The sequence below is a fragment of the Heterocephalus glaber genome, unplaced genomic scaffold (genome assembly GCF_053883595.1).
Source record: "Heterocephalus glaber isolate CG9 unplaced genomic scaffold, H.glaber_assembly_v1.0 deba00001606, whole genome shotgun sequence".
Taxonomy (NCBI): Eukaryota; Metazoa; Chordata; class Mammalia; order Rodentia; family Bathyergidae; genus Heterocephalus; species Heterocephalus glaber.
Window position 1 is genome coordinate 11,140,111 of NW_028258377.1, and position 22,096 is coordinate 11,162,206.

General features: G+C 46.3%; 1 long non-coding RNA gene across 2 annotated transcripts; it reads right to left on the reverse strand.

The window, feature by feature from the left end:
• Positions 1 to 1,626: 1,626 nt before the first annotated feature.
• LOC110345492 (uncharacterized) lies at positions 1,627 to 8,376 on the reverse strand. 2 transcript variants are annotated; one of them, XR_002388874.2, is made up of 4 exons: positions 8,061 to 8,376; positions 7,842 to 7,890; positions 6,500 to 6,546; positions 1,627 to 3,688 (listed from the first exon to the last, which is right to left on the reverse strand). It is a non-coding gene; the product is annotated as an uncharacterized LOC110345492 (long non-coding RNA). The 2 variants fall into 2 exon arrangements; XR_002388876.2 differs by lacking the exon at positions 7,842 to 7,890.
• Positions 8,377 to 22,096: the final 13,720 nt, after the last annotated feature.

Sequence of the window (22,096 nt, forward strand, 5' to 3'; positions counted from 1 at the left end):
CAGACAAACTAAGCAGCAGGTCTGCTGGTTTCAATGGCCCTGAACAAGTCTCCAAGCTTGAACTCTTTGGCCAAAGATTCATTCAACTGTGCACCTTCCACTACCTTACATTTATTTGTTTAAAACAATCTCAAGCACATTCATATCTGCATACTATTCTTGTGAACTATGAAAACAAGTAGAATCTCTATATTAAAAATGAAAACATTTAACCAAGGTTTCACAAAAACTAATGGTAGAGATGAAACCAGAATTCAAATCTGACTTCAGCCCAGTAAATAAACCACTTCTGCCTCTTTCCTCCACTATCATGATGATTTATGTATTCAAAGTAAAAACAGGCCCCTTATGAAATCTCCAAGACAAATTTCCTAGGAATTTCAGTAAGAAATCCTTAGCTACAGAAATTGCTCTCTTAATGCAATTTCCAGTGATTTTAACTTATTTCATGTAGAATCGGGAAACATATATATACTCTGAGAAGCATGTACATTCCTCATCCAAAGGCAATCACCAGTAGAATGTGTGTCTTATATTTCTATGATCACAACATGTCTTATTCCAGAGGGTGGTTTTGGGGATCTCCCCTGCAGTAAACTTCATAGTCCTCATCACTGGTTCACACCACCTGTTAACAAAAGACCAAGCACAAGCAGGTACTCCAATTCCCAGAGTAACAAATGACAGGTGAATAAGTCTATACACAAGGAGCTGTATGGATGCACACATGTATGCGTGCATGGAAGTGAGTTGGTCTCCTTTGATTGCTGTGTTAGCCATCACTGTGTCCATCACTGTAACAAAATACTTAAGAAAAATCAACACAATGAAGGAGTGGTTTATTTCAGCTCATGGTTTCAGAGGTTTCACTTGATCTGCTTTTGGGCTGTGGGAAGGCAGAACATCATGGCTAGGAGCGAAATTGCTCACTTCATGTGGCGGAGCAAAACTGCTCACTTCATGGTGACCAGGAAGAAAAAAAGAGCAACAAAGGAATAGACAGGGGTTCCAATATCCTCTCAAGGACATGTCCCCAGTGACTTAACTTTCTTCCAGTAGGCCTCACCTCCTGAAGGTCCCATCACTTCCCAGTAGCACCACAGGCCAGTAACCCAGCCTTTGGCATTTGGGCCTTCAGGAAACATTTAGGATCCAAACCATAATGAATGAGGAACAGTTGTGTTCATAGATCTAGATGGAACTTCATAAGTAGGTCACCATTAAATTTGACCATTGATACCTCCTGTTTTTCCCCGTTGATAATTCAAGGCCAACAGTACAAGAAATAGGGGAAGATAAGGGGCTGGAGAACATTCTCCTTTAAACCAGTGACTCAAACCAGTGACTGGGATAAATAAAGAAATCCAAGTTTCTGAGAAGCAGTGCCTTTGGAAGGCAGCAGGAGGGGGAAGCAAGCCAATTCCAAGGACACTTTGAGGTCCTAGGATCTAGGCTATGTCCACTCGGCAAGATTTCCTGAGGGCAAGACTAGCCTGGGAGTGGTCATACAGCAGGACACACAGTGGACTCAGGAGAAGAGGGAAATAGTAGAGAATTATGGGCTTTATCAACAAAGAATTCTAATTTACTCTCTTATAAGCCATTGTGGTAATTTTATCCATTTTATTGTTCCTCTGAACTGTCAAAGCAAACCAAATACACATTCAAAGCAGCTTCTCCAGGCCTGAAAAACCTCTCCTTTATGGCTGGGAGATTTGTTCAGAGGCCACAAAAACAAAGGCACCTGAAGCCGTGATGCTATTTTTCCAAGTAACTCCCTTGCTGGTCTTTTGTCAAGCACACAACCCCAGCCAATTTTCTGGCCCTGGCAGGGAAGGTGTGCTGTGCACCAGGGAAGGCAGTGGATCTTGGGTATTTGGGAAGCAAAAAGGCTGGGTTCTAATTCAAGGTCTGCCATTCATTAGGTAGGGACCCTCAGCCAAGCCGGTTAATATCTTTGAGCCTGGGTTTCTTACATTCTAAACAAACTTGACAACATGCTGGATCTCAGGGCAGTGATGAGGATGAAAAGAGGCTGCTACAAAGCACAAACAGCCAGGCTGTGACCTTGAAGTACTCTGCAGACATAGAATTAAAAACTTCCTATAGTTGATCTGCAGATAAATGCTTCTCAGATATTTAAAATAGAAAGTTGAAAAATGAAGTCAAGTCTTAACAAACCATTATAATTTCTGGAATCTCGAATTCACTTTGAGTTGAACCCAAATTAACACATTCTTCTGCCTTATCGAGATAGACCTATAACTCTGATCATTTCTCTGAAAATAAGAGCATTTTGTTCAAAAGAAAACATAAGACTTGTATAATGTGAGCCAGCAAAACTGGTCTTTGTCCAGAGGCAGGTTCAGTCCTGACAGGGGTGCATGTTAGTGCAAGTCCAGCTTAAGGATTTTTGAGCCAGTCCATCCTTGCTAAAAAGCCAGATTTTTTTTTCTTTCCTCGTGGGCTTTGATTGTCCTCACAGTCTTCTAAAGTGGCATTGTTTAGGAGAGAACTTAGCCCATTTACATAAATTGAATCTTAAATCTGAAAATAATACAATGATCTGTGAAATGCTGGCTTCCACCAACAAACTTCTCTTTGAAAATAAAAATCCTCTCCAAAGCCAGAAGACCACCTCCTCAAATCTGCATTTTCTGTGACAAAAATCAGTCTTTTCCTAGGGAGTCGAGACAGTGCTGAATTCTCCACAATGGCTCTGAATTTAGGGCAAATTTCAAGTTCACTAGCATCTTCAAAGACGTGTTTTAGAATGATCCAGCTCTCAAAAGACAGGCAACAGCAGTGAAGATGTTAGATGTGCATATTTCTTGAAAACAAGTACTCAAAGTAAGCTCAGTCAAGAGTATCCACTCTTTACCGGATACTTGCAATATTTGTGCAGGCAGGAGATAGGAGCCTTCAAGAGAATCGAGGCCCTGAAAAGTGTAGGCCATACCCAGCCTTTCTCCCTGGGCATACTGGCCATGGATAAGGCAGTCAAACAGGCATGACCCAAATCTTCCCCATCAGATTCTCCCATGCAGACACACAATACCTTTCAATGTCTCCGAACAAGAACATGCAACCTCGAGGAGGAGCACAGTATTCAGTGTTTAGAACTGATCTTGGAATCATAATGGAGTTGGAGTCTGGCATGAAGTGACTTTTATATTTTTAAATATGATTTTTAAAAATCATAAAGTAATTCATATTCACTGTAGAAACAGAAAATGTAGAATGTTTTAAAGAGAAAAAAGTCCAAATTTTTATAACATAGACATAGTCATTATTCACAGTTATATAAGTGTACATATACAAATAAAATTAGAAGCATAATGTATACAATTTTGCATCCTACAGTTCTCACCTAAAATTACTTAAAAGCATTTTTCAATGATGCCCCGTGTTTATTTTTCACAAACACCCACATAGCACTTACTCTGTACCAGACACTGTTCTGAGTGCTTCACAGGCATTAATCCCTCACGGCAGGCCTATGGGGTGAGTGTTATTATTATGCCATCTGCAGCTGGGGACACTGAGGGGTCACAGAGCAGGCAATGGGGAGCTGGAGTTCTCGCTCGGCTGTCTGCCTTCAAAATCATGTCTTGACTTCATGCTGGGAGCCTCTGTGGACAGGATAAACTTGACTTTTTCTCACTCCACAACCCTCCAGTTTGGTCTCCTGTGATTTGGACATTGCCATGTTAAAGACTTCAAGGTCCCTTCCAGCCCAAGTCTCCCTGCTCTTTGAGTTACTCTTTGATCACTTGCAGGAAAAAATGCCTTCTCAAGTCACCTAAACCATTGGCTACCAGGCAGAAGTGAGGCCCTGAGACAGGCTATTCATAATGAACTAGGGAAAATATTGCACAGGAGATCTCCATGGTAAGAGCAAGGCACTGTTAGTTGCAGATTCCTCTGACCCTGACCTCTCTGAGCCTTGTGCCCTGGGACTGGCTGACTCATTGCTCACGCAGAAAAGGTTGTTATCTTAGTTTCCTTTCCTGCGCCAATACGGGCACCTACACCTGCTACTGGGATGCCTGGCGGCAGAGATAGATACACATCAGGCACCTGGCCCAAGCTGGCTCAGGGCCAGGAAAAGTACAAGCTGCCTTTCTGTTGGGTTGTATTTGTTTCTGTTTATAGTTTGCTTGTTCAATCAGTTGAGTATCCATGTGTGCCTCATCCATGGGATGGAAAGGTCAGATTCTGGAGTCAGACAGGCTTACTCCCAAGCTTATGGGAATTTAGGCAACTTTCCTAACTGCTCTGGACCTCCATTTCTATAACAGGGACCACACAGAATTCCTGTAAGGATTAAATGAGATAGTTCAAGTCAAAGAATGGAGCACCTCACAAGCATTCAGTAAGTTGTGGCTCTTTGCCTCATTTCTTTGTCCCTCGCCCATCTTCTCTGCTTTCCCCAGGCTTTGCACTTCCCCCTCTGTGGGATTGGACGTGGGCAGGAAGCAGGGACACTGACCTGCCTTGGGCCTGTGGCATGAGATCTCTCTCCTGCCCCCTCCTGCTTCACAGCTGAGGCGACAGAGTGGGCCTGGCCATGGTACAGCCATAGAACAATGTCAGGACTCCCAGAATCATTAGCATCTTATTTCTAAGAGAACTGGGGAGCTGTGTCCTCCCATTGGGCCTGCAACACCCTGCTTTTGACCCCTCTTCCTTGGGTCCTAAGTGAGGCATGCAGGAAGCTGACTGTCACCACCCAAGCCTGCCAGCTTCTAGAGATGAGCTCCCCAGAGACCCAGGGAGGGGCAATCTGAGTGATGTGACTAGAGACAGGACCAAGCCTGCTGGGAGGCTGTCCTGCCTCATCAGGATTTCCCTTCTGCCCTGGAGCTGAAAGAGAGGAAGGGAACACTCCTCAAAGCCTACATGGTAATTGCAGGAGGCATTAAGCTTAATTAGGCTCATCATCTGCCTGAAGTCGTTCACCTTCCACCTTTTAAAAGTAACTTCTGAAAACAACCCAGAACAGCTGGGGATCTGGAGGGTACAGGTGGAGGCTCCTCAGCTAGGGTCTGGAATCCCTAAATTTCAAAGAATGTAGTGCAATCTCAGGAGCCTTGGGCGCAGGCAGAGGAAGCCCAGTAAGCCCATGGTGGAGTCAGGCAAAAAGGAACTTTTCCACAATTAGTCCCAAGCCACTATGTGGGTCTGGGCATAGGGACTGGGATGCCTTTTTTCTTCTTCTTCTGAAGCTGTTTAACTTGGTCAGCGGAGACCTGACCAAGAGAAGTGACAATGAGCAGGTCCCACAGGTTCCTAAAGGTTAACATCACTTGGCTCTTTCACTCTTGTTAGTAAGGCCTCTAGCTACCAGGGCTGAACCGACAGACAATGGTGTTCAAACAGACAGACAGATATATATCCACCTGAGTGGGCTGGCTCTTTACTAAGAAAACTGCATGGAAGAGTTTGATGTCTACAAAGCCCAGCTGGGAATGAACAATTCCTTGCAATAAGAAACAAACGCATTCTATTTAGTAACTAAACATAACAACTCAAAACTCCAGGGGTATAGATGATCAAATCACTGTGCACCTGCTCTTTTATGGTGACTGGGGGTTGGGGAGACCTTGAGGGCTGATTCCATCCCAGGCCTGCATAAGTTCACTGCCCTGGGTAAAATCATAGACTCCCACTGATTTGATATGGAATGTCTGTACCTTTCCTTTGTAATGGTTTAGGGAAGTTGTACTATTAACACAAAAGTGGGGAAATGTCCAGCTTCACTGAATCTTCCCAAGCCTTTGAGCAGCACATATTAGCACATAAGGATGGAAACATAAATTATCCTATTGTGTCCACCAAAGCTGCGGCTCCCAGGGTGGAGCTCATGTTAATGCATGTGGGCCCAGACTCAGTATACATTGTTTACAGTTCAGAGACAGGAAGTCTGTGGACTGATGCCTGCCCTCTGCTGGAAAGAACATCAATGCCTGCTGTTTGATCCTCTTCCAGGCCCACTAAGGGGCAGGCACTGTGCAAGGAACTGGTACTAAAGTCACTCCTCACGATAAGCCTGTGGAGTAGACACCGCTGACCATGCTCTGTGAAAGGCAGAAACTACAGCCCAGAAACATTAAGTGACCACCCAGGGTCACTGAGTAAGTGAGCGCTGCCAGATTCAAGTCAGTTCTTCTACCCTTACAGGGTGTCTGCAGGAATACAGGAATGCAGCTCCCTCTGACCTGTTGAGACCTGAGGCCTGAGGATGCTAAAGGCTCACGGAGAAAGGGAAGTTTCTTGGAATGAAGCATAAACCCTGGGTTCCCAACAAGATGGGGAGAGGCAAGACAGGTATTGTCTCCTACACAGGTAGGCAAAGCAAAGATACATTAAGCATGCAGAACCAGCTCAAGGACATAGGAAAATGTCCCTGGCAGTTCCAGGAAGGTAGCGAACTGAGGACAAGCCAGTTTTCTCTGCAGCAGCAACAAGAGGTACCTGTGGGAAGACATCCTCTCACCTGTTGGTGAGACGCCACACAGAGCTCCTACATGACCCTGCCAGAGCCTGCAAAGACAAGAGGCAGGCACAAGATATTGTCACAAATGAACACCATGGCATCCAGAGTTATTAAATAACTTCCCTCTTCCAGAATGACACCAGCTATCAGAACTTCCCCAGGTCACTCATTGCCCCCAGTGATCAGCCCTGTATTCTCTGGTGTTTTTTGTTGTTGATTTTTTTTTTTTTTACTTCCCACCTATGTAACAATGCCATGAAGCCAAAGAAACATTAATGGGTTCATTCAGCCATTCAGTTAGTCAATCAATAAACATTTAAGTGCCTTCCATGTGCCAGGCATTCCATCTAGGGACATAATAGTGGAAAAAACAGATGCAGTCCCTGCGGGGAAAGGCATTCCAGGCAGCAGAAAAAAGGAGTATAGAATGAAGACTAAAAAAGTGGAAAGTTAGTTAGGAGACAGCACAGGGGCCCAAGGTACCAGGCTATGGAAGAAAAGAGGCATTACCTCTCAACCCAGCCCTGCCAGTGGGACCTCTCTGCGTCTCCCCCAGACCAAGGTGCACCCTTCAGAGGACTCGAGTACCACTGCTCTTGACCTATGGACCCTCATGTCCACAAATGTGCATCCTTGAGGCTAGGCAGGTGCTACAGAGGTCCCAGCCATGGTGGGAGGACCATTTTAGTCATCTCGGCCCTAAGCTGTTTCCTTTAGAATGTTGCAGCCACCACTGACTCAGCATCAGAGCCTGTGGGGGCCCTGGAAGTGCCTCCTCTACCTTATTACTTTAACCTACTTTAAATCCATCAAAAATCACACCCAAAGTTACAGTTCCCAGCATCAGAAGCTGCAAGGGAGTCAGCAGAGGTTTCCGTGACGACTCAAACAAAGCACAGTGATGAGTGATATATTGAGTCCCAAGGGACTCGGCCAAGGGAGAGAGGAGTGTGTAGAAATATAAGTGGATTTTCCCCCCTCAGGTATGCTTTGGCAGGGACAGACAGGAATAGATTGCTCTTCCCAAGGTCATTGCTGTGTACTTCAGAAACTTTCTGTTCTGAAATTCTTCAAACTTTGTTTGAAGTTCTACAAAGTTCTCAGAAATGCTGCTCCATTCTAAGCAAGACTGTGGGTTCTAGAATCCTAGGCTGCTCCCCTAAATTCCAGTTCCTTGCACAGAGACAGGCCAAAGGGGGCACCAAGGAACATCTGCTGGATGGAATGAACAAGGGAAGAGAGGAAGGAAGGAAGGAAGGAAGGAAGGAAGGAAGGAAGGAAGGAAGGAAGGAAGGAAGGAAAGAAGGAAGGAAGGAAAGAAGGTGTAACTCTTCCAACTCACCATCCTTCCTCTGCCTCCTTCCCTCAAATATATCCAGGTCTTGTTCACTCTTCAAAAAACAAAGTAAGACTGTACTTTCCTATCTATTTCCCCAGCTCCCCACCTCCCAGCAACCCAGTGCCCTCCTTTCTCCTGTCAAAGCCAAGTCTTAACACATTAACTCCCTTAATCCTCAAAACAGCCTTATAAGGTTAAGCATGACCTTCAAAAGTCATTTACCCTCTGTATGCCCCTGCTTCCTCATCTTCAAACTGGGCTTAGTAACAGTCCTGTCCCAGTGTGCCAGAAACAGTGCTCCTTGATTTTACGTGCATTATCTGCTCACAACTGACCTACTATTAGCTCTTTCTTCAAACACGGACTGAGTCATAGAAATACTAAGCAACTCACCCAAGATCACACAGTGGATTTCAGCCCACTGCCAAGTACACCCCAAGCACTCAACTACATTGCACTACATCAAAAGGGAGCAATCTCCAAAGGCTTTCACATGGGCTGAAATCCAGGGGCAGAGGGAGCCACTGGACAAAGAAGAAGGAAGGAGGCCCTGATGGGATCATCACTCTGCCAAAGTGATAGTGTAGTAGCTATGGGGTAACACTCAGGAGGGGTCAGTGTGGTTAAAAGTGGAACATGAGGCTCTGCATGCTTAGCAGTTCACACAGAATAAGACAAATCCCCTTGTCCATATTAAAGAGTAGTGGAGGGAGGTGATGAATGAGATCACAGGTAAGGAAGGCCTGATGACCATCTGTCAGCTCTAGGAACATCTGGACATGACTGCTTATTTCAATACCCACCTCCATAAGCTCTGACCCAAAAACTATTGAAACAGTGGAAATAAGGAGAAGAGAGTCAAGGCACATTTGACTTTGAGGGCTCCAAAGGCTAAAACCCTTAGGCCAAACCAAGGCCCCTGAGAACCTTGCTTTCTAGATAGGGGCAAGAGCATGGTTTTGCTGTTAAGTCCTCACTAATTCTTTTCCTTCCCCTGGAGATTTTTCCTTGGCTGCATACCCATGAGTGAAGTCGTGTGTCTTTGTGCATAAGTTCAACAACTGTAATTTGCAGGGAGTTAATTACTTTCATACTTTGATCTAGTGGAATTTCATCTCTATGGTTACCAGTCAAGTATAAACAGTTATCACTTGTCTCTTTTACATAAAATATTCTTGAAAAATACCCCAAGAGCTCTAATCACGGCAATCAAATATACAGAATGTTCACAGTCTTTTAAAAATTTTATAGGAAAGGACCCTACACACAAAAATAGATAAAATTTGGTAACTATTGGCTCTAAATAATAATTCAAGCATTGTCTGGGCTTGCTTTTCAGTCCTAGCCTCCACTGGGTCTCCCAAATGAGGCAGGTCTGGATAGGGTAAGTGTTTGCTGAATGACGGGCAGGGCTGCCCAGAAAGCAGTGTTCAGCACCTGGCAAGGTTCACTCTGGGGAGGCCAGGGTGGGAGGCACAGTACTGAAAAGCACCATTCAAGCAAGTGAGCATTTAGTGGTTGTGGTAGTAGACTCTGCCTGCTGTGAGCCAGGAAGAGATGCCCGTGTAAACAGATACGGCTCTATCTGATTGGTGATAAGGAAAGTTGATGTATATGCAGCATGGTGACAGATCAGTCATTAGGTCGGTATTTCTTATGGAATACTCATAATACATTTATGAGGTAGACATAATTAAAGCCCATTACAAATGAGGAAATGGGCTCAGGAACCTCATGGATCTATGGAAAGCATTCAAAGCTCCTGGGCTCTCCACTCTTCTGGTGCCACCACACAACTGTCTCACAAAATCAAATGTCAGTCTGCTCAGCAAAACTCAAATTTTCAAGGTGAGGGCCTTCATGTTTTTTCTAACCTACCAAGAGGGAGCTCCCTGCTTGGGTAACCCAGGTGCCTGGCCAATGGGCTCCATCTATTGGTAGCTCTGCTGGCCTGAGGAGTGGCACCCATTCATTGGTAACTCTATATCCCTAGGCAGCGGTGTCTGTCCATTCACAGATTTCCCATTGCATGAAGACCTGTGGCAGCTCTGATCTGCAGGACCTGTGAGGTTGTGTGGAGTCACCATGCCATACAACTCTAGAGCCATATGATGGGAATGACAAAGCCCAGTAGGCTTTTGCAACACCACACCCCTGCCCATAAAAATCTATCTCCAATGAGAGCACATGACAGGAGCCACCTGCGGATGGAGCTGGGTAAGGGAGCGAGGAGAATGACACAGCCTACAGATAGAGGGCTCCGTCTGCTTCCACAGAGACTGCCGAAAAGTAGGACCTGAGCTGGGCATGGTGGTGCACACCTATAATCCCAGCACTTGGGAGGTGCAGGCAGGAGAATTGCTGTGTGTTCAAAGCCAGCCTGGGCTACATAATGACTTCAGGCCCACCCTGAGCTACATAGCAAAACCCTGTCTCAAAAAAACAAAATGGGACCTAAAGGTCTGCAGACCCACAAGGCTAAGGCCTGGTGCCCTGTCTATAAGTTGACAGTCCAAGATTCTGGTCCCAATACCACTCCCCTCTTTGCACTTTGGTTTCCGTATCTGTAAAATGGGTGTACTAATCAATGGGCCTCCAGCCTACCAGATGGCAAAGGCCCACATGAGACCACGTGTGAGTGTCCTTTTAGGGGCTGTCCACAGGTGGTGTCTGGGAACCCTCTAAGCAGAAATGCCATGGAGAAATAAACTGAGGCTCAGCCAGGCTTTCTGTCCCTTTGCTGTCTTTCACTGATCCCTCTGGCAATCGTGCCACTGTTGAGCCCTGCTGCAGGGGGAAGAGCAATTGGGTGTAGTTCAATCATGACCCCACCCACCCACACACACACACAGCCCAGACTTCTCCCATATGCCAGGCATTACAGTTAGAGCTCTCAACATATCACATGCAATCTTCATAGTCATCCTATGAGGGAACTGAACTGCCCCCATTTTACAGATCCGGAAACTAAGGCTAAAGATGTTAAGTGACCTGGCCAATGTCACACAGCTAGACAATGAAGCAGTATGATTTGAACCTAGATTTTCTACTGCATCCCACCATCTCTCACTGCACTCTCCCGTGTAAAGGGATGGACTTGGGGCCTGGGTGTGTCATTCACCAACCTCTGACCCAAGTATTCCCAACAGAAGCCACTTTGTCCCATGAGAAATGTAAATAGAGAGTAATTCTACAACTAAATAGAAGTGTATCCCAGTAGGCAACAACGCTTAAAAAGAGCAGTATTTTAAACTTCAGTCCTCAGACACCAGAGATAAAGTCAGCCCCTCTGACCTTGACCACTGAAGTCTCGGTGTTTGGGCCTGTCTCTTTGGTTTTGCATGTATTAAGTCTTTTATTGTTTTAAATGCTCAGCCCATACACTTTTTAAAGTGATTGACACTGTTCATAAAGCCAAAGCACAGAAATTTCTAAAGTAGACTTTCTCAACTTTTTAAGAATATAAATCCTCCTTTTTGGATAATCATAAAAATCTTGTAGTGTTTTGAAAATAGATGCTTTTGTCCTTTCCAACTTGCTTTTTGAAACCGTAGATTATGATGCCATCCCCCAGAGACCGACCACAGAAGACCCCATCACTGCCAGCCTAAGAAGAGTAGCTTTCCCAGGGGTATGGCTGATGCCAACTACACTCCACCAACCCTATGCCACTCTCTCCAACAGCGAGCTCTCTGAGGGCCCCAACCACAAGGCCCAGAGAGCCAGCCCCAAACCCCTTTCTGATTCTTAACAACAGAACATTCTTTACAAAAAAGTGAGTTTATTTTTTAAATTAAATAATACACTCGAAGTATAAAATTTGCCTAGGCACAAACAATTTACGGAACAATGCATACAAAAAGCACTATGGACTACATGTGATGATTTTAGCATTCATGATGATGATTTTATATCAGTATCCAACATTATAAATGGTTTTGACTGAGCCTTGTCATCTTCACCCAGAGTGACCCCTCCAGGGAAGTGTCCCTTCACCCTATGCTTATCCAGGGAATCCCTGCAGTGTATCAGATTCTGGGCCAAGTCAACAAGATGACTCGGTCTATGTGGTCAGCAAATACATACTTGAGCCAGCCTGTGGCTGGGGGCTGGTCCCAGAAGTGATAAAGTCTCAACTCCAACATTTCTTCCAGCCCTGATTCCAAAAAGAACACCAATGCCCAGGTTAACTATTCTTCCCATTTCTAGGACATTTGTTTATTGTTTAATTTGCTCATAATTATAACTAACACTATGATCAGACTCCAAAGGTATATTGACCCTGTCTCTAAGATCTAAAATATGGGCCAAGATCTAATGAAAGGATCAAATGTCTGAGTGGGGACATCTCCTCCAAGCCCCAGATGTCAGGTTTCTGCAGAAATGGGTCACTGCTTATCACCCTACAAACACTGCTCTCCACATTACCTCCTTGGGGACCCCTGGGAGCTCTGTCTGTGCTGCTGGGAACTCCAGGTGCTGCTTCATCAACTGCAAATGCTGCTTCACTTGATGGAGCTGCTGCTCCAGACCCATCAAAGCCCCCTTTTATTCTCTGATGAAAGCTGTCAGAGGTTAGAAATAAATGCCCAAAGAGTGGGGACCTGAGGTGGGACACCTAGGTTGTGACTAAGATTGACTCTGGGTCACAGCATAGAAATCCAGCAGTGGGAGAGCCTCTCTGGGAACAAAGCAAGCAGATTCCCATGGTCCATCGGTATCTGCAGACAGCCTGCTGTGCTTAACCCTGCGGCCCTCAGAGATGACAGTGCAGAGCCAGGAGGGAGGGAGTAGGGAGAGATTAGAAGGAGATCACAGGTGTAGGCAATGAGAGCCCCATTTTGCTGGGCTCTTCCAGAATTTCCCCTGAAAGGCTGGGCAGAGTATTTACCCTCTAGCCCCCACACCTGGGGTATGCCCTAGAGGCACACACTGGCCCTCCTGCCCTTCCCCATCCCTGGGCTGTGTCTAAGCGATGGCAGTGGGAGCCCCCCCCCAGCTGAAGAATGCCCGCTGTGGGCTGTCCTGCAAGAGGGCTGGGGAGTATCCCTATCTGAGGATCTGCACAGCCAGGTTACTGTCTTTCCTACAAAGCCTCTCATCCTGCAAGAGGACCAGGGCAGCCCCTGGCCCAGGTGCTGGGGAGAGGGTGAGCTAGCGGCAGCCCTGGAAAGACTCAAGCTTTACAGTCCCCCCAGCACATCTCTGTTCTCTTCCACTAGCTCAGCCCTCAGCCTTTTGAGAGCCCTAAGCTTAAGGGAACCAGGTGCCTTCATTAAAAGAAAAAAAAAATCAACAAATAAAGAGCAATTTTGCAAGAGGAGTGTGGCATGTTCCTGGGGGCTCCAGGCAGTTTTACAGGCCCAGACACAGAACAAAGCCATTCGAGGACCATGTAGCACTTCCCAGCCCCCACAGGCTGCCAGATAGTCCAGGGCCCTGGGGCAGGGATGGGATAGGGAAGGCCCCTCCTCAGGCCTCATCCTCTCGCCCTGCAGCCTCACTGCAGAGGGTGAAGCTCTGCTTGGTGACATGGTGACAGGGAGGAAGGGAATGCAGGGATCCAGAGCACCTGGAGCCTCCTGATAGAGGCCAGCCTTGCCCTTAAAAGTGCTTTATCCTGTGCAGGATGCAGGACAGGAACATGGGAGCCCTTGGTGGAAACACCCCAAACCTCTATCTCCAGGGACCCCTCAGAAAGGCAGCCCCTATCTTTGCCTCTTATGAAGACAAATCTGGGAACTTACGGCATCATGGAAGACAGCAGACTGGATTGAAAATGCATCTATAAGATCTTCCATGTTAGAACATGCAGGACATCCAAAACTCTAAGGACTGGGGACATGCCAACCACAAAATATACTGAAAACAGGTGCCCATGCAAGACCCAGAGCCCCACCATGTCTCCCGTAGTATCTGGCCTTTGGCGCGCTGACATTTGAGGGAGTCACCTGGAGCCCAACAGGACTGAGTGCAGTGCCTGCTGTCAGCTCAGCCACCTGCCAGGGCCTGGGCAGACTGTGAGGTGACACAGCTCACTTGTCATGGTACTTGGTGTGGGGGGCATGTGGCTGGGTGAAATGGCAGCAAGGCCTTGTGAGCTTCCCAACTGCTGCAGGTATGTGCTAGGGAGACTTTTTGTAAATCCCCAATTTAAAACTCCTGACCTGGGACTTACTGGCATTTCAGAAAGTCTGTATTTCACCCCAGGGTCCTTTAGGTATTTAAATTGGGGATGAAATGGAGGTGGGCATGTTTATGAAATAACATGTGCCAAACAAAGATGAGAATACACAGGTGTATGGCCAGACTGTCATCACAGAAAGCCCCTGTGACTGGATCCAAAGGATGGAAGCTCCTACGGGCCCTGGGGCAGCATCAGTGCTGCTGCACCCTTTTCAGAATGGTGAGGTTTGCTTGGTTCTTTCCTTATTTTGGCTTGTTTGCTTCTTTGTTTGGGAAGTAGGAGTTGAAATGGCCTTAGGCAGACCTAGGCACGAAATTCAATTTTCCAGTACAATTAATTACAAGCTCCTGGCACCAGCACTCAAGGCTCTCACCATGAGCCCCTTGTTGCCCCCACCCCAACACATCCTGCCTTCCCATCACCTCCAACTTTCAGCTCTGCGGTTCTGTCCCCAGGGTCCCCTCACTCCCGCTCCTCTACCTGTAGAAATAGTCAGTCACTCATCCTTTAAGTTCTGTCTCAATGCCTGCTTAAGGAAAGCTCTCCTCGGCCCTATGTGAGTACTGCCCAACAGCCACCTCTGAACCCATATTTCCTGCTGACCTGGGGTCTCTTTCCACTGAGGCCTCAAGAGAGCTGATGGCCCACAGCCTCTGCAGCCCTAGGTGAGGTCACACAGAGGCTCAACATCTGTGCATGCAGATACAATCTATTCCCCATGGCAGGCCAAGGAGAGCAACTAGGACCAGCAATTTTTTTTTACCCTTCCAAATGGATTTCCACATGCATCCCTTACACTCTTCCTTCTACAGGATAAACACAATTAGTGTATTTGTGATAACTCAAATATATTTTTGAAGAACTACCCAAATATTGGATCTTCAAGAACAAAAATGCAGGAAAACCCTGTGAAATATGTTAGTCTAACTGAAGGAGCAGTAGCAAGCACATGCCCGCCCTCGGCTTCTGCCTTTCCCCTTTGACACTGGACCTCCCAGTCAGGGCACACAGAAGACAGCCTGCCCCTATTTCCATGGCCTGAGCCAGGAGTCCTGGATTCTGTCTCAGCCAGCGCACAGTGGGAGGCATCTACCTTGCACATGGGCCCTTTCTTAGAGCCTCTCCCTTCTGCCCTAGCTCTCTCTAGCATCCACATCTGGTTTCTCTTCAGCATGACTTTCACAATGGACAGATTTTGCACTTTGAGGATTTATGGTTCCTGCTGCCCCGCCTTGCTTTTGATCATATGCTTAAAATCTGGGCTGCAGTCTTGGCTCCAGAGAGCTGTTTATGACGATTCTTTTATGGCCTTAAGTCGCTCACTGTTAAGAACCTGGCCATGTTCAGAAGCAATGACTAGTTACTACAACAATAAAAAAATTGCAATGTACATATCTCAGACCATTGCTTGAAAAAATTCCTCATGCGAGACTAATCAAGGATAGCATTCACCTGGCAGGTAAATCCTCTGCACAATGGGTAGCTGGTCTGCCTGAGATGGATTTCAAAGAAACTTGGTCACAATCCCTCACCCCAAAGCCAGTCACTTCCTCTCTCCTGCTGTGCTCCTATCTCTGGCTACCAGAGACCCCACTGACAGAAAGTTCTGCAGACACCAGCATCCCAAGTACCTCCCTCTTAAAAATGAATTTTCCAGCCTGCTGCGCAAGCGCAAGGACCCAAGTTCGATCCCCGGTACCAAAAGAAAAGAATTTTCCATTTCTGCATTGTTTTTTAGGAGTAGCCAAAGAATTACAGAAACAAGATGACAAAGCATTTATCCTCTCACCTTTGGCAAGAACTTCCCTTGACCAAGGTTTCTATTGTCTCCCAACCCCTCTCTGCCATCCCTTCTTTACCCAATAGCCAGGGTGATCTTCCTACAAGGTAAAGCTAGTCACAAAACGCTACTGCCTAAAGTCTCTTACAGATCTTTAAAATTTAGGGGAGACATCCACCAGACCTCCTTAGCAGCCCATTGTCCAGTGGCTCTGATCTACTTAATCAGCCTCACACCATATGTCCTGCTATGATTCCTGCCCCACACTCACAATGCTCTGGTGACACCCTACAGTACCCTTGCCCTTCCACCGAGCACATACTGCCTTTCCCTGCTGTCCTCCTCCCTCTCCATCACAATAGGAGTGCCCACAAGTTAATAGCGCACCTGTCTTTTCTCTCGCGCGGTGCCCACACCTGAGCCTTGGAATCACCACAGAGGAATCCTCAGACCCCCTTGAAGGAAGGACGTCCCAAACCACATTGCCACCCTCTGGTACTGCATGTAGAGTTGCCAGTTAAAGTACAAGACATTCAGTCAAATTTGAATTACAGAAAACAATAAATAATTTTTAGCATAAATATGCCCCAAATACTGCATGGATATCCTGTATTGCTCTTTACTAACCCTGGGAGCTCTGGGTGGAAATTTTGGCATGTCCTGCAAGAGGAAGAGCTGAGGCACAGGGAGAAGAAAGCAAAGGTGAGGCGGGGCAACAGGAAGAGGCCTCACCCTCCTTCTGGAAGGTGGTGTGTGAGCAGCACGGAGCAGCCAGACTGCTCAGATGTGAATCTCAGCCCTACCACTTGGGACAGGATACTTACCTTCTTTGCCTGCAACAAGACACTTATCCTCTCTACCTTCAGTTTCCCCATCTATAACACAGAGCTGACATGCTTCATGTGGTTGTTATGAGAATTAAATAACTTGTTATTTGTATAGCACTTAGAATAGTCCTTGACACACAGTAAGTGCTATCTAAGCATTTTGTAACATAAAGTAAAAGGAAATACCAAGCAAATCCACAGAGGAAGGAGAAAAGTCTAAGAGATTTAATATTTATAAAATAAAATAAGAATGAGCATTTATGGGCCACTTACCACGTGGCAAGGCATTGTGCTTCCTGCTTGTCCTATATTGGCTCATTTCATTTCATCACGGCCCGCTTCTTTATTTATTTATTACCATTTATTTATGTATTTATTTATTACTATCCTCTACACTCTGATTACAGATGAGGAAGCAGAGGCACAGAGAGGTGCAGAGTAGAATAGGATTCTCAACCAGGAAATCTAGCTCCATAATCCCAGATCAGACAATGATAAAGTGAGATCCACTTTAATTTGTCATCATTCATCCGTTCACTCTTTCACTGGGCACTGAGTATGGCAGCCCTGTGCCCATAATGAAGCACTAGAGTAACCAAGAAAGACACAGAGCAAGCCTGGAGCTCATGGCCTGATGCAGAAGACTCCACCTGAGCATTTACAAGGGCAAGGAGAGGTACTGAAGAGGGAAAGGAGCCAGGACAGCAAACAGCAGAGGCTAGGAAGGGACGGAAGGGAAATGCACAGGGTCAGGAAAGCTTGCCTGTGAAATGACATCTTTGCAGATTCAGGAAGGTAAACAGGAGCAACCAGCAGAGGCAAAGAAAAGCCTTCTCAGCAGCACAGGCAGTCATCAAAAGCCTTGCATTGGGAAGCAGCTTACACTTTCAAGAAGCTGAAGAAAAGAGGGTGTGGCTAGAGACAGGGTGAGGAGTGGGCTTAGTGCAGACCGGCAAAGGGCAGCACAGGGACCCAGGGAACAGGAGACAGGCTCTGTGTAGCCTTCGTGCTGTGATCACATAGAGCTGCAGGTAAAGGTAGGAGGCAGAGCAAGGCAGAATGAGCCACACAGCCATCAAGGGTAGAATGGGGGACAACTCTCAAGACAAGGCCTGGGCCCACAGCACAGGGCTCACCTGAACCCCAAGGAGAATATCTGCCTCTACCTCTGCCTCGGCAGGGCTCAAGTGCCTGTCACCCACCACCAAGGTCAGGTAAATGGACTTGAAGGCTGCCCAAGGCTTTACTGAATCGAATGCTCCTGAGTTTCTATTATAAGAACATTCTCATAAATTGGAAAGCCAGGAAAGAATCTTCCCAGTGATGCCCAATGTTTCACCACTAGGAAAATGTTTGTGGCCCTTTCTTCACCATCCTTTATACAGAGGTCGCTGTTTGACGTACTTGTTATCTCTGTTTGCTTAGTTATTATTTTATAAGCACTGACTGCACAATACTCCACAATCACTGCAATCACAAGTCTTCATACCAGCATAATATTTCATTAATTTTTTCATTGTCCATTTAATCCCCCATGGTTATACATGTAACTTTATTTGTGCTTTATTTTGTGCTTTATTTTTAACAAGGAATATCTGCTTTATTTTTGTGCTTTGTTTTTAACAAGGAACATCTGCATATTGCATTTCTGTTACAGAACTTTATTTGTTTTATTTTTTCTATTTTTTTGGTACCAGGGATCGAACTAGGGTCCTTGCACTTGCTTAGCAGGCAGCGAAACCACTGAGCTAAATCCCCAGCCCCCGTTACAGAACTTTAAATAGATTTTCTGAAGTTAATTGATGGGATAAAATGGTCTACTTTAGACAAGTTGAATATATACATAATTTCCCCAAATCTTGTACCGACTGATGGTCCCACCATTGATGTTTACGTCTTCCTTCATTTGACCGTTATCAGCTTTGATTATTACTATTTAAATAGTTCCTTATTGGGTAGGACCAAAATCAAAATACTGTGATGCTATAGTATTAATGTGCTTTTCTTTGAATGCTAAAAAAAGATCCACATTCTTTTTGAGTTAGCTAATATAATGACTTTTCTCCACTTTTCCCCCTCAATTGTCCATCTTTGAAAATATTTTTGCTTGTGCTCTTCATATAGCAAAGATTCAAGGAGGTATTGTTGAGTGAGTAAATGGCAGAACTAATCCTGCCCATTGGTCTCTCTTTGTGCTGCTAGCATCTTTGCCCATGTTTGGGAGACTCCCACATACCCTCCTCTACCCATTTGAGTAGAGGGGCCCCTGTCTTATCTCGAGCTGAATCCCTTGCCACCTGGCTGCCCCTTGTATCATTTCCTCAGGGTGTAAGTTGCTCAGAGCTCCTAAATATTCCCAGTGTAAAGAACAAGACGGGAGTTGTCCTCAGGAACCTTGGCTCTTCATCCGTGCCTGCTGCAAAGCAAGGCCCTGGGAAGGGGTCAGGGTGCAGGGATATAGTTAGAGGAGAGCCAGCAGAGGAGGTCCCAGCAGCACAGACCTCCAGGCAGATGGAGGGGTGAAGATTGAGGAGTAGACCTAGTTCTCTGGCATAAGCATGCAGGGACAAGACACAAGCTAGGAGGCCTGGGTGACATTAATCCCCTGGGTGACTTCATGTGAAATCTTACCTCACTCCTGGGCCTCAGTTTCCTCATATGTACAATGAGGTTAGATGGGTCCTCAGCTCCTACCAGTTCTGGACTCTGCAGTTCCTGTCCCATCGGGGAAGTAAGAAGGACTCCCTTTCTGAGAAGAAGGTCAGTCAGGTAGAGAACTGGGTGGTGGGGGTGTCTCTGAGCTCACAAGGCAGGAAACCAGTCAAGCCCCGCCTGCCCAGCAGATTGAGGAGTAAACAGAGACCTGTGGGATTTCCTGGAAAGGCACCTTCTGATTCCTGCTCCCAGGCACTGTTTTGCTAAAGCAAATGCTATGCTCTAAAGAACAACTGGCTTCCCTGGGAAGGTGGTCTGCATGGCCATCCCTCCACGTGCATGCACATAAACACTTTCTGACACGTGACCTTACAGTCTGGGTTGCCTGGTTCAGCACTGTCCTTTCACACGACTGGGTTTTTGCCTGAAACATCCCCTATTTATCCAACCGATAGGGAAAAGCATGGCTGTAGGCACTGGGGATGAGGACCCTGCAGAGCACAGGATCCCCCATGATGCACCCCCAAATAATGTGAAAGCAGCAAGCACAATCTGAGGTGGTTGTATGTGAAATGAATAAAGTGAAATAGGCATCGAGAGTGATTGTTGCCAGGCATAGTGGCAGTAAGATTACAAGTTCAAGGCCAGCCTGGGCAGCTTAACGAGATCCTGTGTCAAAATTTAAAAATAAATAAAAAGGACTGGCAATTTAGTTCAGAGGTGAGTTCGTGCCTGGTATGCACAAGGCCCTGGGTTTAATCCCAGTTTGGGGTGTGACAGCTGTTGAGGGCAGTTAGGATTCATGGTCTGAAAAGTGGATACAGGTACTGAGGGTCAGAAAGAAGAGGGCTTCCTGTGGACATCGGGCAGAGCGGTGCCGGCAGAGGGACTAGGAAGCAAGAGATCCTGAGATGGGGACAGTCTGTGTGTCTGAGTGGTCAGAGAAGGCAGTGTGGCTGAGCACAGCCAGTGAGGAAGAGGACAGGTACTGGCCAGGGGTAGGCACTGCTGGGAATTTGCCTTGGACTCCGCCTGAGATTAGGAGCCAAGAAAGGGCCTAAATAGGGGAGGCCCTGCAAGAGGTCATTGAATGAGCAGCAGGGGCTGTAAAGAGCAGGAGTGGCCTCCCTGCCATATGGCCACCCAGTTAACTCCTCACCTTTTATAGTCAACTCGGTGGTCACTCCCTCCAGGAAGCTGTCTCCAGTCTGTCCTGCCAAATCCTCTGATGAGCCTCATAGAACCAGCTTCCTCCATCACACTTACCTCTGTGGGACTTCCACATTTACCCCTGCAGTTGTGGGTTGATGTCAATTTCACTACTCTGAGAACAGGCACACACCTGCCTCTGCCTACCTTAATTTCCCAGCACCTTGCAAAGCACCTGGCATTCAGCAGGTGCTCACTGAGTATGGCCAGAATAGATAAGCAAATGCCCAGTGGCTCAGGCCATTTTCCCCTGTTGAAAGGGTCCTCCTTGGGCCGGGGATTTAGCTCAGTGGTTTCACCGCCTGCTATGCAGGCGCAAAGACCTGAGTTTGATCCCTGGTACCAAAAAAAAAAAAAAAAGAAAGTCCTCCTTCCCTTGTGCCCCACACCTATGTTAGGCTGTGGGCACCTGCATGCACACACACTCAGCAGGCTGCCCTCCAGGAAGTGACTATACGTCTTGTCCTTCACTGTACCCTGGAGACCTCTTCGAAGCAGGCAGTGCTGGCGTGCAAAGAACTGCTTTCCCATCCCCAGCTAACCCTGCCTGCACACCCACTCCAGCCCCCCAGCTTGGGCTCAGTGGAGTCTGCACCCTGAGGGCATGACAAGAGCAAGCACCCTCCCTTGCCCAGTTAGGCAGCCTCACCTAGAGACCTGCTAGCAGTGGGGAACCCCATCTTTCCTCTACTGCTGCCTTCAGAAGAGCTCACATGAACAGGGGCAGAGTCAGCCAAGATACAACATCTATCTGTGTTTTGTAAAGCAGAGATCAGCACACATAGACTGAGGATTAAAACTGGCATCTCTAACCTGCGGTCTAGCCCAGCCAACAGGGAACTTTGGTCCCTATTTTTAGGGCCTACTATTTCAAACAAACACTCAGTACCCATGTTCCCTGGTCTTCTTTGATCCCACTTAATTAATCCACGTACTATTGAAACAAATATGTTAAAAATAAAATTTCATTCATAAAAATATTTCACATGCTCTGGGAAAGCATAGTGGTTAAGAAATTCCTTTTGGGGGACAGTTTAGTGATTTGCATTAAATGCCTTAAAACAGGCATATCCAATGGCCTAGGGATTCTAAGACCATACCCAATTTTTAAGAAGCTACCCTCAAACCAAGCCATAAGAATATTTGTCCCACATCACTGTTTATAAGAGTGTATGGTTGAAAATAATCCAAATGTCCAGCAGGCAGTAATGAGTGAATTATGGCAATCTGTACAATGGGATCCTCTCTGTATCTGAAATCATCATAACCATAGTCAGCACTGACTGAGCACTTACTCTATTCTAGAAACCACATTAAAAAGCTTGACATGCACCATCTCATTTAATTCCCCCTATGCCTGAGGTACCATTAATCACACCCATCTCACAGATGAAAAAATAAAGACTGAAAAGAATTATTTGCCCAAAGTCACACCACTAATAGCTAAGATTCACACCTAGGCAGTATGTGTCCAGACACCATCCTCTTAGCCTTTATACTACATGGCTGCAAAAGATGCCATTAAAAGAGAAATGGTAGAAGCAAGACTAGCCACCTGAGGAATGTCTGCAATATACTGGTAGGTATAATAAGCAGGTTA